This window comes from Anolis carolinensis, unplaced genomic scaffold (genome assembly GCF_035594765.1).
Source record: "Anolis carolinensis isolate JA03-04 unplaced genomic scaffold, rAnoCar3.1.pri scaffold_12, whole genome shotgun sequence".
In the NCBI taxonomy this organism is placed as follows: Eukaryota; Metazoa; Chordata; class Lepidosauria; order Squamata; family Dactyloidae; genus Anolis; species Anolis carolinensis.
Window position 1 is genome coordinate 14,577,573 of NW_026943823.1, and position 15,836 is coordinate 14,593,408.

The 15,836-nt window shown below is 50.2% G+C and overlaps 1 protein-coding gene across 2 annotated transcripts in view; it reads left to right on the plus strand.

Moving 5' to 3' along the window:
• The first annotated feature begins 8,021 nt into the window (after nt 1-8,021).
• Nucleotides 8,022-15,836, plus strand: part of frmpd3 (FERM and PDZ domain containing 3) — a 40,329-nt gene continuing 32,514 nt past the window's right edge. For both annotated transcript variants that reach the window (XM_062963700.1, XM_062963701.1), the window contains exon 1: nt 8,022-8,583. The gene's annotated coding sequence lies outside the window, so the exon portion shown is untranslated. The remainder of the gene's footprint in view (nt 8,584-15,836) is intronic.

Genomic DNA, 15,836 nt, shown 5'->3' on the forward strand with positions numbered 1-15,836 from the left:
ATATGTGTGTGGATCCCTGCCCTTGAGTGCCATGGACCACTATCCTTCTGAGGCAATCTGCTTCAAGAGCAGAAATAGGGGGTTTTTTTAGAGTTGAGGGCTGGACATAGATTTTCTCTAGGGAGAACATCAGGCTTCATGGCCCCCAGAACTGGACTGAAATCTGAGGTGGAAACAGGAAATGGCCACCTGCAAGGTGAAGAAGGGCAGAGTAGCCTGCTCTGGCTCAGGATGCCAGGGTGGGAGAGGACCATGGGCATTGCCAAGCCCCGGGTCCACAGTGCAAATTTGGACACTGTGATCTGGGCCGAGGTTTCTCCTTGGTGAGTGCCAATGTGGTCAAGGGCAGCAGCCATTGAAGAAGGGAATGTGGGGTGGGGTGGGGTGGGAAGACAGTCTTACTGCCAAAGAGCACAGATTTCCACTCCTTTTTCGAGGGAGTCTTCAAGGAGAGGGAAAAAACAGCCTTGTCGCTGTGGGGCCTTGAGAGAGGCACTGCTTTGGGTCGCACAATTCCCTCTGTGTCATCTGAGCACAGCAGCAGCCTGGTGCCAGAGATGGCAGCGACTGAGCTGGAGTTTCCACAGCTGTCTTCACCAGCTTCTCCAGGTGCAGGAATGCTTGCTTTGTAGAGAGCCTGGCTGCAGCTTTGCTGATAAAATAATCAGGAGGCCTTGAACAAAACAGAAGGAGGAAAAATAAGAGGAGAGCTCATGCAGCACTGCTGCTCATGGCACCATCTTGCCAATTTCTCTATAAATGCTCACAAATGCTGTGGCGGGGGGGGGGGGGGGGTACTGCCTCCATTGCTTGCTTGGCATTTGCGTTCTGGGTCTTCTGCTGCATTCCTTGGTGGGCTCTGCAGTGCTTTCAGGAAGGCAAGCCTGTGGCAAGCGCCACTCCCAGGGGCTGCCTGTCCATGAGGCTGTGCAGCGGACCAGAGGGTCCGGCGACATGTGAGATGGGGGGGATGGCGGTCCATGCATGTGCTTCAGCTGGAGATAGGGAGCCACAGCAAATGAGGTCCAGTTGGATTGTGTCCCCTGTTCCCTCGGCAAACCCTTCTTTTCATGGAATAGTGGGGGCTTCTTCAGCTTGGTTTGGGGACCTGGCAGCAGGGGACAGTAGGAGGCCACTCCCCTTGCTGGACTGATACTCCCCCCCCCCCAAATGCTGGGCTATCATCAGAACTGGGGGGTTTCTGAGGCTGAGGAGACTCCCATATGCCAGTCTCCCTTACAGCCTTATGTGGCTGCCTGGGACACCAAAGCCAGAGGATTCCAGTGGCTGAAGACACCAGGAGGAGGGGAGGTGTGGTGGGCAGGGGCTGGTGCATGGCATTGCTGAAACACCAACGGCAACTGCAGTGTAGCTGTTCTTGCTCTGAGATGTCTCTAGAGACATGCAGAATAGAGGAAATGAGCTCCTTTAACAGCTCCTTTAATGGCTGGACAAGATGTTCAGAAGTTTTGTATCCCGTCAAGCTCTCTTGGTTTTGTGTGTATGAGAGAGAATTTAATTGAGGATTTAAAGGCCGGCAAAGGCCCCACTTATGGCTGAATCTCTAGAAATGCAAGAATGTGTGTGGGGGGGGGGGCGGGGGGGGCACATGCACTGCTCAGCCTCTTTCATTCCCAATCCCTGAGGTACAGCACAGCAGAATGTATGCCTTTGGGGCACTTTTTTCAAGTCTATTTTGCATCAGGAGGAACTGTGCAGCACGTTCTAACACATTCCCTTATTCTATTTAATTGTTGATTTATCAGCCTTTCGGTGTCCTCAAGGGACCCCAAGGCAGCACATACAGTGCTATATAAAAATAAATGCTGTATGATGAAAACATTCTACGAATGAGTGGCTAAAATAACACAAAACTGCTATTGATTCTTAGATACTTGGATGGAAGGGAGCCCCCAATGGCACAATGCGTTAAACCCTTGTGCTGGCAGGACAGCTGACCGACAGGGAGAGCGGGTGAGTTCCCTCTGTCAGCTCCAGTTCCCCATGCGGGGACATGAGAGAAGCCTCCCACAAGGATGGTAAAACATCAAATATTCAGGTGTCCCCTGGGCAACGTCCTTGCAGACTGCCAATTCTCTAACACCAGAAGTGACTTGCAGTTTCTCAAGTTGCTCCTGACATGGAAAAAAAAACCTGGATGGGATACCAGGGTGGTTGAAAATACCAAATTGTACAGCTTGCAGGACCGGGAAACCAAGAGGACTAGGTTCTGGTAGTAGAAGTCATAGCTCAATGAGAAAACAAAGCAGAAAACCCGCTTTTTTCAGATGTAACCTGAAAAGAAAAGCAAGGTGATCCCCAATGGCCTGATTTGGGGTGGCTTCCAGAGGAGGTACGACATGGCTTTCAAGTGAGGCACAATGGCGGAAGGAGGGAGCATCCCCAGGCGCATGCGTGTGCAGAAGTCTGTCCATCGACCGACCTGCCAGCCAGGTGGCAGAACAAAATAATTGATGGCCTCCCTGCTGCCGATTCACAATGACTGAGGCCCGGCTATTCATTGAGGTAACTGGAGTAATAACACAATTCATTCCAGCCGTGGCCCTGCTCAAATGGATGGCTTTAATAATGGCTAATGTGGGAAGAGGAATGGGCCATTCAGGGTGACAGTGAGGCTGGATCAGGAGGAGGGCCCAGGGAGGGTGGGAGGGGGATCTAGGGTCGTCCTTCCAGAAGAGCAACTTTCCCAAGCCAGACAGGAGGACCATTTCTGCTACCTCCTGGTAAGAGAAACCCATGCGCTCCTCCTCCTCCTTGCTTCTGTTTTAGAGAAAGAAATATTTTTGTTTAATTAGAGCAGCCCAGGGGGACCAGCGCAGGCAGGCAAATTAAAGACAGGCATTAATATAAAGGGGAAGACAGCAAAAAACCCAACAATTACAAGATTGTTAAAGCTAACTAGAGGCAGGCCAGCCTTCTGGGAGAAGACTGCTTACATGCACACACAAGGGGTACACGTATACACGCACAGCCCTCTCCTTCTCTGAAACTTGAGCTCCACCCAAGCCTTCTGGTGGAGACCATGAAAGGAAGAGGAATGCTCTTGTCAATTGCTACAGAAAGGAATTGATAACCTTAATTTAAAAGCAAAGCAGCTTCTCCAGAGAGCCTCCTGCTGTGGCTGTGGGGTGCGCCTGCAGCTGCCTGGCCATTCAGGTGGGAGAAGGCAATTACAGAGCTGGAGCCCGGCCAGGGCAGCGGACAGCAGGTGCCCACTGTGGCTGCGGGCTGTCGGCAAAGCAGCCAGAGCCCCCCACCCAGGCCAGTGCCAAGTGTCCCAACACCACCAACAAGCAGCCAAGGCCAGGAGGGGCCTCTTGCATAGAGAGGCCAAGTCAGTCCCCTGGGGACTGTCCTTTGGTCTTGGCATACATGCTTGGCGAGTCTTCCTGTCATAAACAGAGACTCTTTGGATTGCAGTGCCCAGAATCCCCCGGTCAGGACATCGTTCCCATCTTCAGGCTCTCCTGTTTCACTCCATGTATTTTTTTTATTGTGTCAGAAGCGAATTGAGAACATACTGCAAGTCACTTCTGGTGTGAGAGAATCAGCCTTCTACAGAGATGTTGCTAAGGGAACACCCAAATGTATTACAATCCTGTGGGAGGCTTCTCATTTCCCTGCATGGAAGCTGGGGCTGACAGACAGTAGCTCACCTTGTCTTGCGGATTCGATAAGCTGACCTTCAGATCTTCAGATCAGCAAGTCAGCTGGCACAAGGGTTTAACCCATTGCGCCACCGTGGCTCCTTACTCCACATATGCCTAACCTGGAACTGCAGTTGTCACCTAGCCCTTTGAGGCCTCCGCTCCCTTTGGCTGGCCAGCAGCAGAGAAAAAGGGAGAGAGATTGAGAAAGAGAGGGAGCGGGGCAGGTGGGTGCTCTCCTTGGCCCATCCATCTCTCTCCCTTTCGCCCGGGAGGCTTGGATGATTGCTCTTGTCCCGGGTATGTACCAGCTTAATATGGGAAATGAGACCAAGGGATTTATTGCAGCAGCTGCTGCCCCCTTGATCTTTCATTTTTTGATATTAAAATATGTTTAATTCATTGATGCAAAGAATAAAATGAGCAGCTAGAGAGGCCACTTCCCCTGCCGCTGCTCAGAGCCACGGTTGCAGCCACGGCGGGCCATCAAAGGCCAGGTCTCTCGCTTGACTACTGCAGACGTGGCCTGGGCTCTTCAGCCAAGGGGCTGATTTCCCAGGGGAAATCTCCCATTTGATTGGTCTCCCCCTCCCTCTTGCAACTGGATGCAATTGAGGGAATGAGTGTGAGTCAGTTTTCCCATTAAGAGGGTCTGCTGAGCTGGGGACAGTTTTGATTATTCCTCTCTCGTTCCACTTTTTCCCTGGGAAATCTCACCTTTCCCAGTAAGCAGAGGCAAAAGCAAAGTGCTGCAATCTGGCTGAGCAGGAACCCCATTATCTCCTCCTCCTCTGGTGAGAACAACTGCAGACAACAGCATCTCATTGAACAGCCGCAGAGTCCTAGCTGGAAGGGACCTTGTGTTGCACCAGTCGGGCTCCAGCGGAAACGTGTCCAGCAGCCTGCAGAGAGCAGTCTTTCTGAAGGCGTCCAGGGAAGGAGATCCCCACCTTTCTGGGCAATCGGCTTGCTTGCCAAACAGCTCTCCGTGTCAGGAAGTTGCTTCTAACGTTCAGCCAAAAGCTACCTTTAAACATTTTATATCTGGCAGCAGAGAACAAGCCTTCTCCCTCCTCTCTGGGGCAGAGCCAAAGACATCTAAAGAGGGCCCCTTGTCAAGACTGTCCTCCATGTTGGGACCTTCCAGAGGGAGCCCCAGGGACTAGTCAACTCATCTTCCTCTTGGCTGGTGCCCAGGAGCCGAGGCAGGCATCCTGTTTTGCAGCAAAGCAGCATATGGCAGCAGCATTGATCTGCAAGGCGATAGACATGAGGGAAGGGGAGCAGGGCCTCTTCTGCCTTCCTTCCCAGGGCCAGAGTGTGGATGGTGAGGGTCCTGCGCATTCACAGACATGAGGCACAAACACTCAGGCAGAGAGGCAGGCAAGAGAGGGATGCGGCTGCTATGGCAACCCAGAGATTTGCATGGCATTGTTTAGGATCCCGAACCCAACCAAGGTTGTTCCTCTCAACAAAGCACCCCTTTTCTTTAGCAGGCTCAGCAAGTGCCTGCTCCCACACAGGCCTCATGAGCCACTTCCAAGGAAAGCTGACTAGCCTGCATAGATAGCCCCCTGGGTCTCCTGGAAGGGATATGGGGTTTCGCTGGCTTTGGGGTACACTGCTCATTTCTTGGAAGGGAAGCTGCTTTTCTGGCCCCTTGGGATCTGGCCAAACAGAGAAGGAAAGCAGGGAGCAGCTCCTTCCCCAGCCGCCCCTCCCTCCTCAGCACATTCCACAGAATGCCCCATTCTGGGCAGCAAAAGGGAAATCCTAAGAAAAGTGGAGTAATATGGAGGAAGAAAAGAGCTTTCTTCACCCTGGGAGCCTGTCGGGGAGGAAGCTTGCTTTGGAAGGCCCCACAAGATTCACATTCTGCAAGTTACTGGAAATAATATAATCAGAAAGCTGACTGGCACAACCTGAGGATCACAATCAGACACAGTGAAGACATCTGCCCTTGTGCTTTGCTACTCTGCTACTGAATACGCATGCCCAGGGTGGATTGAAACAGTGGATGTGGCTCTTAATGAGACATGCCACATTATCATAGGATGCCTATGCCCCACACATCTGGAGAAATTATACTGTTTAGCCAGTATTGCATCACTTGACATCTGCCGGGATGTAGCAGCCATTAATGAAAGTACCAAGGCATTGACATCTCCGGCCGATTCTCTGTTCGGATATCAGCCAGCACGCCAATGCCTTAAATCAAGAAACAGCTTCCTAAGATCTGCAGAGATACTCGCAGGAACACCTCAGCAAGCGAGAGTCCTAAAGTGGCAGGCTAAAACCCGGAACCTTAATCCATGGCTGAGACTGAATGAGAGACTCCTTCCTGGACACACAGAAGACTGAGTGACTTGGAAGGCACTGAACAGACTGTGCACTAGCATCACAAGATGCAAAACCAACCATAAGAAATGGGGCCACAAAGTGCAAGTGCGGAGAAGAGCAATCCACAGACCACTGACTACAATGTAGCCTGAGCCCTGCCACATGCACAATAGTAAAGGTAAAGGTTTCCCCTGACGTTAAGTCCAGTCATGTCTGACTCTGGGGGTTGGTGCTCATCTCCATTTCTAAGCCGAAGAGCCGATGTTGTCCGTAGACACCTCCAAGGTCATGTGGCCGGCATGACTGCATGGAGCGCTGTTACCTTCCCACCAGAGCGGTACCTATTGATCTACTCACATTTGCATGTTTTCAAACTGCTAGGTTGGCAGGAGCTGGAGCTAACAATGGGTGCTCAAGCCGCTCCCGGGATTTGAACCTGAGACCTTTCGGTCTGCAAGTTCAGCAGCTCAGCGTTTTAACGCACTTCACCACCGGAGTTCCAATGGAGGACCTTTTACTAGCAACACCAGAGGCACTTCAAATGACCAGCTTCTGGTCAAAGGACATTTAGTATAATACCAAGTTTTTAACTCTGTTGGGGTTTTTAAAATACATTACAACTGTACCCTCTGTTCACTTCTGATATGTGGAGCTCCCGCTGGCGTAGTAGGTTAAAGCCTTGTGACTTGAAGGTTGGGTTGCTGACCTGAAGGCTGCCAGGTTCGAATCCCACCCGGGGAGAGAGCGGATGAGCTCCCTCTATCAGCTCCAGCTCCATGTGGGGACATGAGAGAAGTCTCCCACAAGGATGGTAAAAACATCAAAACATCCGGGCGTCCCCTGGGCAACGTCCTAGCATACAGCCAATTCTATCATACCAGAAGTGACTTGCAGTTTCTCAAGTCGCTCCAGACATGAAAAAAAAACACCTTCTGATATAATAAATAAATAACAGGATTCCCAGGTGCTTTCTTGAGGGCTTGGTTCCATTTCCCCAGCACACAATGTCCAGTGTTTGCTGGAGCAAGTTGCTTCTCTCCTCTGGCGACACAGGATTCTGCGTCCTTCCTTGGGACAGGACTGAGTCTCAGGAACCCTCCTCTGTGTCTTGGATTCCACACTTGATTCCACAGTATTCCACACCTGGAATACTGCGTCCAATTCCGGGCACCGCAATTGAAGGGAGATGTTGACAAGCTGGAAAGTGTCCAGAGGAGGGCAACTAAAATGATCAAGGGTCTGGAGAACAAGCCCTATGAGGAGCGGCTTAAAGAACTGGACATGTTTAGCCTGCAGAAGAGAAGGCTGAGAGGAGACATGATAGCCATGTACAAATACGTGAAGGGAAGTCATAGGGAGGAGGGAGCAAGCTTGTTTTCTGCTGCCCTGCAGACTAGGACACGGAACAATGGCTTCAAACTACAGGAAAGGAGATTCCACTTGAACATCAGGAAGAACTTCCTCACTGTGAGAGCTGTTCAGCAGTGGAACTCTCTCCCCGGACTGTGGTGGAGGCTCCTTCTTTGGAGGCTTTTAGGCAGAGGCTGGATGGCCATCTGTCGGGGGTGTTAGAATCATAGAACAGTAGAATTGGAAGAGACCTCATGGGCCATCCAGTCCAACCCCCTGCCAAGAAGCAGGAAATCGCATTCAAAGCACCCCCGACAGATGGCCATCCAGCCTCTGCTTAAAAGCCTCCAGAGGAGGAGCCTCCACCACAGCCCGGGGGAGAGAGTTCCACTGTCGAACAGCTCTCACAGTGAGGAAGTTCTTCCTGATGTTCAGGTGGAATCTCCTTTCCCGTAGTTTGAAGCCATTGTTCCGTGTCCTAGTCTCCAGGGCAGCAGAAAACAAGCTTGCTTGTTTTGAATGAGATTTGTTTTGAATGCGATTTCCTGCTTCTTGGCAGGGGGTTGGACTGGATGGCCCATGAGGTCTCTTTCAACTCTACTATTCAATGATTCTATGAGGGCAACCCTAGAGTTGGGGCTCAGGCCTCAAGAGCAGCAGGAGGAGGAAGAGGAGAAGGCCTGGCCAGCGCCCAGGGGGTCCTCATCCCTTGCAGTGTCCCCACCCGCTTAGATGCGAGAGGAGGCACTCTGCCCATGCTCAAGCTGACATCCCTCCTGCAAGTGGGAAGAAGCCTGTGTCCAGGAGAACCCCCCCCCCCTTCCTCTGATCTGGACAACCCCCCCCCCCTCCACCCGCTGCGTCGCGGCGGAAAGAGCGGCTCCGGAGCCATTTGCAGAGCCCTTGGGCGGCGGAGGGAACGGAAGGGAGGGCGGCAAAAGCCCCCGCCATCCGCGGCAGAAGGGGCGAGGAGGAGGAAGGAGAGGAAGCCGTGCAGAAAGAGAAAGAGGCAGAAAAAGAAAGAGGCAGAAAGAGGTCTCCTCTCTCTCTCTCTGGGAAAGGCCGACCTCCCCCTCCGCCCCCCCCCCCTAGGAATGGAGCCCCCCAAAGGAGGAGGAGGGGGAGGGGACCCCGCCCGCCCCGCCGCCGCCCCGCCCTAGAAGAAGAGGCCCGAGGAGGGGGGAGACACGGCCGAGCCCCAAGCGCCGCCGCCGGAGAAGCCCCGGTAAGCAGCTCCGCGGGAAGCGAGGCAGGCAGAAGGGGAGGGGGTTGGGGGTCTCCTCTACCGGTGTGTGCACACAAAGGGGGGGGGGGCTCATCCTTGTATGGGGGGGGAGGCCAAGCCAGGAGGGGACAGGGCTGGCAGGGACACCTGTTGTAGGGGATGCTTGCAGACCCTTCGGGGACAGAAAAAGGGGCTTTCGCAAGACCCCCCTCCCTCAGAAAGACCACCAGTCCGGAGAGGGGTCTCTCCACCAATTTCTGGCCAAAGCTCCAGGAGGAGACGCGGGAGGGGTCTCTGTGGGGATCGTCGGAGAAGACTTGGGGAGGGGGTTCTCTCCCTTTTTCAAAAGAAGCCAAAGAGGGATGTCCTTGCTCTCTCTTTGCAAGGAGAGGGGTCCCCGAAGGAGGAGGGAGGGGGTCTCCCTGTCCCAGCCCCCCTGTCTCCCCTGCAAAGAGATCGGAAAGACCTTCCACACAGTCATATCATCCAGAATATCAGGGCAGAAAATCCCGCAATATCTGCTTTGAACCACCTCTGAGGATGCCTGCCATAAATGTGAGCGCAACATCAGGAGAGAATGCTTCTGGAACATGGTCATTAACCCAGAAAACTCATAGCAACCTAGGCCTGAATAAAATCCCACATTTTTTGTTTTGAACTGGAATATATGTCAGTGTGGATTGAGGACCCTTCCACACAGCCCTATATTGGGATATAGGATTGGGATATATTGGGAGTATCATGGCAGAAAATCCCACAATACAGTAGAGTCTCACTTATCCAAGCTAAACGGGCCAGCAGAAGCTTGGATAAGCGAATATCTTGGATAATAAGGAGGGATTAAGGAAAAGCCTATTAAACATCAAATTAGGTTACGATTTTACAAATTAAGCACCAAAACATCATGTTAGACAACAAATCTGACAGAAAAAGTAGTTCAATATGCAGTAACGTTACGTAGTAACTGTATTTACGAATTTAGCACCAAAATATCATGATATATTGAAAACATTGACTACAAAAATGGCTTGGATTATCCAGAGGCTTGGATAAGCGAGGCTTGGATAAGTGAGAGACTACTGTATCTACAGTAGAGTCTCACTTATCCAACATAAACGGGCCGGCAGAACGTTGGATAAGCAAATATGTTGGATAATAAGGAGGGATTAAGGAAAAGCCTATTAAACATCAAATTAGATTATGATTTTACAAATTAAGCACCAAAACATGTTATACAACAAATTTGACAGAAAAAGTAGTTGAATACACAGTAATTCTATGTAGTAATTACTGTATTTACAAATTTAGCACCAAAAATATCTCATATATTGAAAACATTGACTACAAAAATGCATTGGATAATCCAGAATGTTGGATAAGTGAGACCTTACTGTACTTTGAACTGGGTTATCTGAGTCCACAATCAGATAGTGTGGAATTTTCTGCCTTGATATTCTGGGTTATAGGGCTGTGTGGAAGAGTCCTCAATCCACACTGAAATATATATTCCAGTTCAAAACAGAAAATGTGGGATTCAAGCCTAGGTTGCTATGAGTTTTCTGGGTTAATGACCATGTCCCAGAAGCATTCTCTCCTGATGTTGCGCTCACATCTATGGCAGGCATAGAGGTTGTGATGTCTGTTGGCAACTAAGCATTTGTGGTTTATAGATCTGTGGAATGTTCTTCGGGGTAAGAGAAATAACTCTTGTCTGTTGGAGGCCCGTGTGGATGTTTAAATTAATCACCTTGATTAGCTTTGAAAAGCCTTGCATCTTCAAGGCCTGGCTGCTTCCTGCCAGGGAAATCTTTTGTTGGGGGGTGTTAACTGGCCTTGATTGCTTCATGTTTGGAATTGCCCTGTTTTCAGTGTGTTGTTCTTTGTTTAAGTAAGAGGTAAAGGTTTTCCCTTGACGTTCCGTCCAGTCGTGACTGACTCTGGGGGTTGGTGCCCATCTCCATTTCTAAGCCAAAGAGCTGGCATTGTCCGTAGACACCTCCAAGGTCATGTGGCCGGCATGACTGCATGGAGCGCCGTTAACTTCCTGCCCGCCGGAGCGGTACCTATTGATCTACTCACATTTGCATGTTTTCGAACTGCTAGGTTGGCAGGAGCTGGGGCTAACAGCGGGCGCTCATTCTGCTCCCGGGATTTGAACCTGGCACCTTTTGGTCCGCAAGTTCAGCAGCTCAGTGCTTTAACACACTGTGCCACACACTGTGTTCTTTGTTTACTCTCCTGATTTTAGAGTTTTTAAATACCACTAGCCAGATTTTGTAGACAATTTCAACAGAAAGGAGAAAACCGTGAAAATGAACAAAAGCTGGCTACTAGTATTAAAAAAACTCTTAAGATCAAGACAGTAAATAAAGAGCAACACTTAGAAAACAGAGGCATTCCAGAGAGGAAACAATCAGGGCCAGCTAACACCTCCCAACAAAGGATTCCTACAGGCAGGAATCAGCCAGGTCTTGAAGCTGAAAGTCTTTTCAATGCTAATCAAGGCAACATTCATACCTGCCTCCAACAAACAAGAGTTCTTTCTCCCACCCTGGACATTATTCCACTGATATATAAACCTCCCTTGTCTAGTTTCCAGTATACCTCACCAACTCAGAGGATGCCTGCCATAGATGTGGGTGCAACATCAGGAGAGAATGCTTCTGTAACACGGCCATACAGCCCAGAAAACTCACAGCAACCCAGTGATTCTGGCCATGAAACTTAAGACAACATAGGGGTGTCCTGCTTGACCCTTTGGAGGGGCTGCCACGGAGGAGAAGGGTCTCCCTGTCCCAGAGCACAGCAGACCCCTTTCCCTTTCGTTCGGAGGAGAGAGAGAGAGAGAGGCCCTACCCTTCCTCTCCCAAAAAGGAGCCCCATAAAAAGGGAGAGGAAGCAGGGGCTGGAGGAGAGGGGCTCTTGCCCTTTCCCCCCCACCGAAAGGGGACTGACTGGCTGGGAGAAGGGCCACTTTCTTCCTGTATGATCTCAAAAGACATCAGTTGCAATACCTAATCCTGTGCTGCATGGGCATTGGGGATGGACTGTGGTGGCCACAACCACTCTTTGACCCTTCTAGGTATTGCCACGGAGGGGAGGGAGGGGGGCTGGCAAAGGCCGCAACCAAGCAGGGGCCACATTGGCCAAGGGATCCCTGTCTGATGTATTGTCAACGGTGTTTGTGGCCGGAATCCACCCCTGGGGCAATGTGTGCTTTCCAGGCTGTATGTCCGTGTTCTAGCAGCATTTTCTCCTGACATTTCTCCGACATCTGTGACTGACATATTGTATATTATTATTGTTTTGTATTTGATATTTCTGTGAGCCGCCTTGAGTCCCTTCCCGGGGAGATGGTGGCGGGACACAAATAAACTTATTATTATTATTATTATTATTATTATTATTATTATTATTATTATTATTATTATTGTTATTATTATTGACATCTTCAGAGGAGATGTTTAAATGTTACGTATTAAGGTGCAGTGTTTAAAGGTTGTGTATGCATAGTTTTAGGAGCCCCAGTGGCGAAGTGTGTTAAAGCACTGAGCTGCTGAACTTGCAGACCGAAAGGTCCCAGGTTCAAATCCCTGGAGCAACCGCTGTTGCTCCAGCTTCTGCCAACCTAGAGGTTCGAGACCATGCCAATGTGAGTAGATCAATAGGTACCACTCCAGCGGGAAGGTAACGGCACTCCATGCAGTCATGGCGGCCACATGACCTTGGAGGTGTCTACAGACAATGCTGGCTCTTTGGCTTAGAAATGGAGTTGAGCACCAACCCCCAGAGTCGGTCATGACTGGACTTAACGTCAGGGGAAACCTTTACCTTTATCTTATGCATAGGTTTAATGGTTTTAATTATTTTAATTTATAGCTATATATTAGTGTTTAGTTGTTATGATTTTTCCTTTATTATATGTATGTTGGCAGTTGATTTCTGCCATTAATATGTTGTAAACCGCCTTGAGTACCCCCCCCCCCTCCCCAGGGGTGAGAAAGGCAATATATAAATATAGCAAATAAATAAATCCATTTATGGCTGGACAGGGATGTCCTCTTGGCCCCAGCCTTTGCCTCTTTGTCCTCCGTCAGCCCTTGAAGAAGCACAGAGCAAATGAAGGGGGTCCTGGGCACATCCTGGTCTCTCTCTCTCCCTCTTGTCTCTGCCTGCCTCCTCTGGCCTGGGGGGGGGGGGGCTCAACAACATGTCCGACCCCTGGTTTGTGGGGTGCCGCCTGCCATCTCTGCTGTGAGCAGATCCCCCTCCCTCCAAAAGGTTGCATGTGCGTCTGCGCGTGAGCCTGCTGCTGGGTTTGGAGCAGGGTCCGTATCCGGGAACCCTGAGTATTGGAGGGGCAAGACACGTCTGTGCCACTCCAAGTTTGCCTTGTTGTGCCTGCACTCTGCTTGATAAAATGGCTGTTGGGCCCAAAGAGACAACTGTCCTGTGAGGAAGGGGGCAAATGCCTCCGTAAGGAAATGAAGGTGGAGTGAAGTCTTGTTTGTGCCCCCAACTCAGCTCTTTGTGTCCAGGCTGTGGCCTTGCCCACCTTTTCTCTTCTTTCTCAATTTGGCATTCCACTCATTCCTCGCCTGCTCTTGGTTCTTCAGTGGCTGTTTTGGGGCAGTGGGAGGGGGGAGGCTTTCGAAGCAGAGGATAGAAAGAAAGCAGACTGGCCATGGTTTGGGAACTGGGGCCCCTCAGGGTTAGTCCCGGATCTCGTCTTCCCTGCAGTTCCTTCTATCAGAGATTCCTCTGTATCAAGGTGTGCATTTGTCTTGTCTGTGTTTATTGGGGGTGGGGCTCTTCTGGGAAGAGGGATAAATAAGGGTTGTTGTATGTTTTCCAGGCTGTATGGCCATGTTCCAGAAGTATTATCTCCTGACATTTCACCCACATCTATGGCAGGCATCTTCAGAGGTTGTCTGAGGATGCCTGCCATAGATGTGGGCGAAACGTCAGGTGAGAATACTTCTGGAGCATGGCCATACAGCCCAGAAAACATACAACAACCCTGTGATCCAGGCCATGAAAGCCTTCGACAAAACAGGGATAAATAACTTTCTGCAGTGGCTTAAAGCTTAAAGGAGCTTTGGAGCCATGAGAACTCAAGGGGCTGCTCAGCCTGGTCTTTGCTTGAGCCTTTGGATCCTGCACAAAATCCATCTGTGATGGAGCCAGGCTGCAGCGCTGAGACAGGCCAGGAAAGAGACAGAGACAGGCACAAAAGAACCCTCCTGCCCAACATCCCTGGAGTTGCTGGCCAACCTCTGTGCCAAGGTGGGAGGTCTCTGGGGACGAAGACCCCCTAAGCCGAAGCCTCCCACTCTCAACACCTCTTGCTCCCATCTCTTCTCAATCTCGCTTGGTAGATTGCCCCACGTGGCCTTAGAAGCACAGGATGGGGCTGACTGCCTTCAACTCAAAGGATGGGTGACTGGAAGAAAATGTGAGGCAAAGTGGGGGGGGGGGTTAGTTTGGGGTTTTGTTGGCACCTGGCATATGCTCCATAAAGGAAATTAAACCCAAAGGGTCTCCCCAAACACACACGCACAACAGAAGTGGTGGGCAAGATACAGGGTGGTATCAGGCACAGACACTTCTGCAAGAGCAGTGAAGGCCTTGCAAGGCCCAACACTATTTCCGCTTCAGTCACTGAGCAAAGAAGACACAGCCTGTTTGAAGCGCAACCTTCTGGAAAGCCATTGAAATGGCAGACCCCAGGAGTCCCATCCATCACAATATGCTGTGGGGGGAGGGGGGGCAGAGAGAGGAGCAGTTGGGCTGCCTCTGTGCCCTGTACTGCCTCTCAGTCCTTACCCCAGAGAGGACAGGCCACTTTTGGGGGGCCTTCACCTTCTCTTTCCGCTTTGAGGTAAGAGGGGATGCCTGTAAGGAGATGCAAGGACAAGCAGTGGCCAGGAATGGAAAACATACAATATCTGAAAATATTTCAAAGACAACTTGCTCTAGTGTTGAGGAGCCAGCAGTCCAAGGTTTCTGAAGGGCGCTGTGGCTGGGGACTGCTGATGGCAGGGGCACTCCAGGCCTCCAGGCCAGAAATTATGGCCCCCAACCTCCTTGGAGGGGCTTGCCATGGGGTTCTCCCCAGTACTTTTCCCATGAGAGGCAGGAGGGTTTAGGGAAGACCATCTTCATGTTGAGTGCCTTTGCTGAGATTATGTCTTTGGGGTGGGGTGGGGGATATTCCCGGTGTTTTCCCCTGAAATGACCCTTTCTCCCAAGATTCCCAGGGTTTCTCCCTTAGAAGTATTGTCTTCTGCAAACTGCTTCCTGTTTCTCAGTTCTATGCAAATTCTTTCTATTCTCTCAGTAACAGATCTGGAATGACCTGAGACTGGTTTGCATGAAAATAGGGAACAGTAAGATCAAGCAATGACTGATAGACGATACCTTTCTTCCTGGACTTTGTTGTCCAGGAAATTGATGCTGCTGTGAAGTACAGCATTAGCTGGGCATTTCGATGGCATTTAGAGGGCCTTTCATTTTTGGAGGGAAGGAATTTGCAAAGCATGGTGATGATATGCAGAACTTCTTAAACTTTTTCCACCTGTGACTCTTTTCCTCACAAGCCTTTTTTAACATAATCCTGGGTATATAGGTAAATAAAATAGGTATAAAATCAAACATTTAGTGGTAATAAATCAGAATTTGCAATTCTTACTAAAGAGGCTGATTCTCCTTTTTTGTGGAGTCTACCTGAAGCATTTTCTGCAGAGTCCATTGTAAACACTGCACCTTGTTGCCTACAGATTTGTGTAACTGGATGGCATTCAGAAATCTTTCTCTGTTGCCAAGTTTTTCATGGCCCCAACATTAAGCAAAGGCAACCCCATTTGGGGTGGGGACCCACAGTTTAAGAAGCAATACTTTGGAGGATCTCTACTGAGGATGAGAAAAGTAAGAGCTGAAAAGTCCACATGAAGAACACAACCGCGGCACATGAAATAGGAAAAACCGAACAGAGGACCAACTCCACTTGGAGACTCTTCTCGCCATCAAAGCTGTTTTGTTGTCCTTGCTGCATCAGGAAAATAAACTCCCTGCAAGTCTTCCAAACTGCAGAAATATTTTATGATGAGCCATAAATTGAAAGAAATACCTTATTATTCATCAAGTATTGTCCTGGCAATTCCCAGCCATGTCTGAGGCATCACTGAGATTGGTGTGTAAAGCATGTACAGCTGCTCTGCCCTCTTGTTTATACCTTAATGACTGAATGAAGC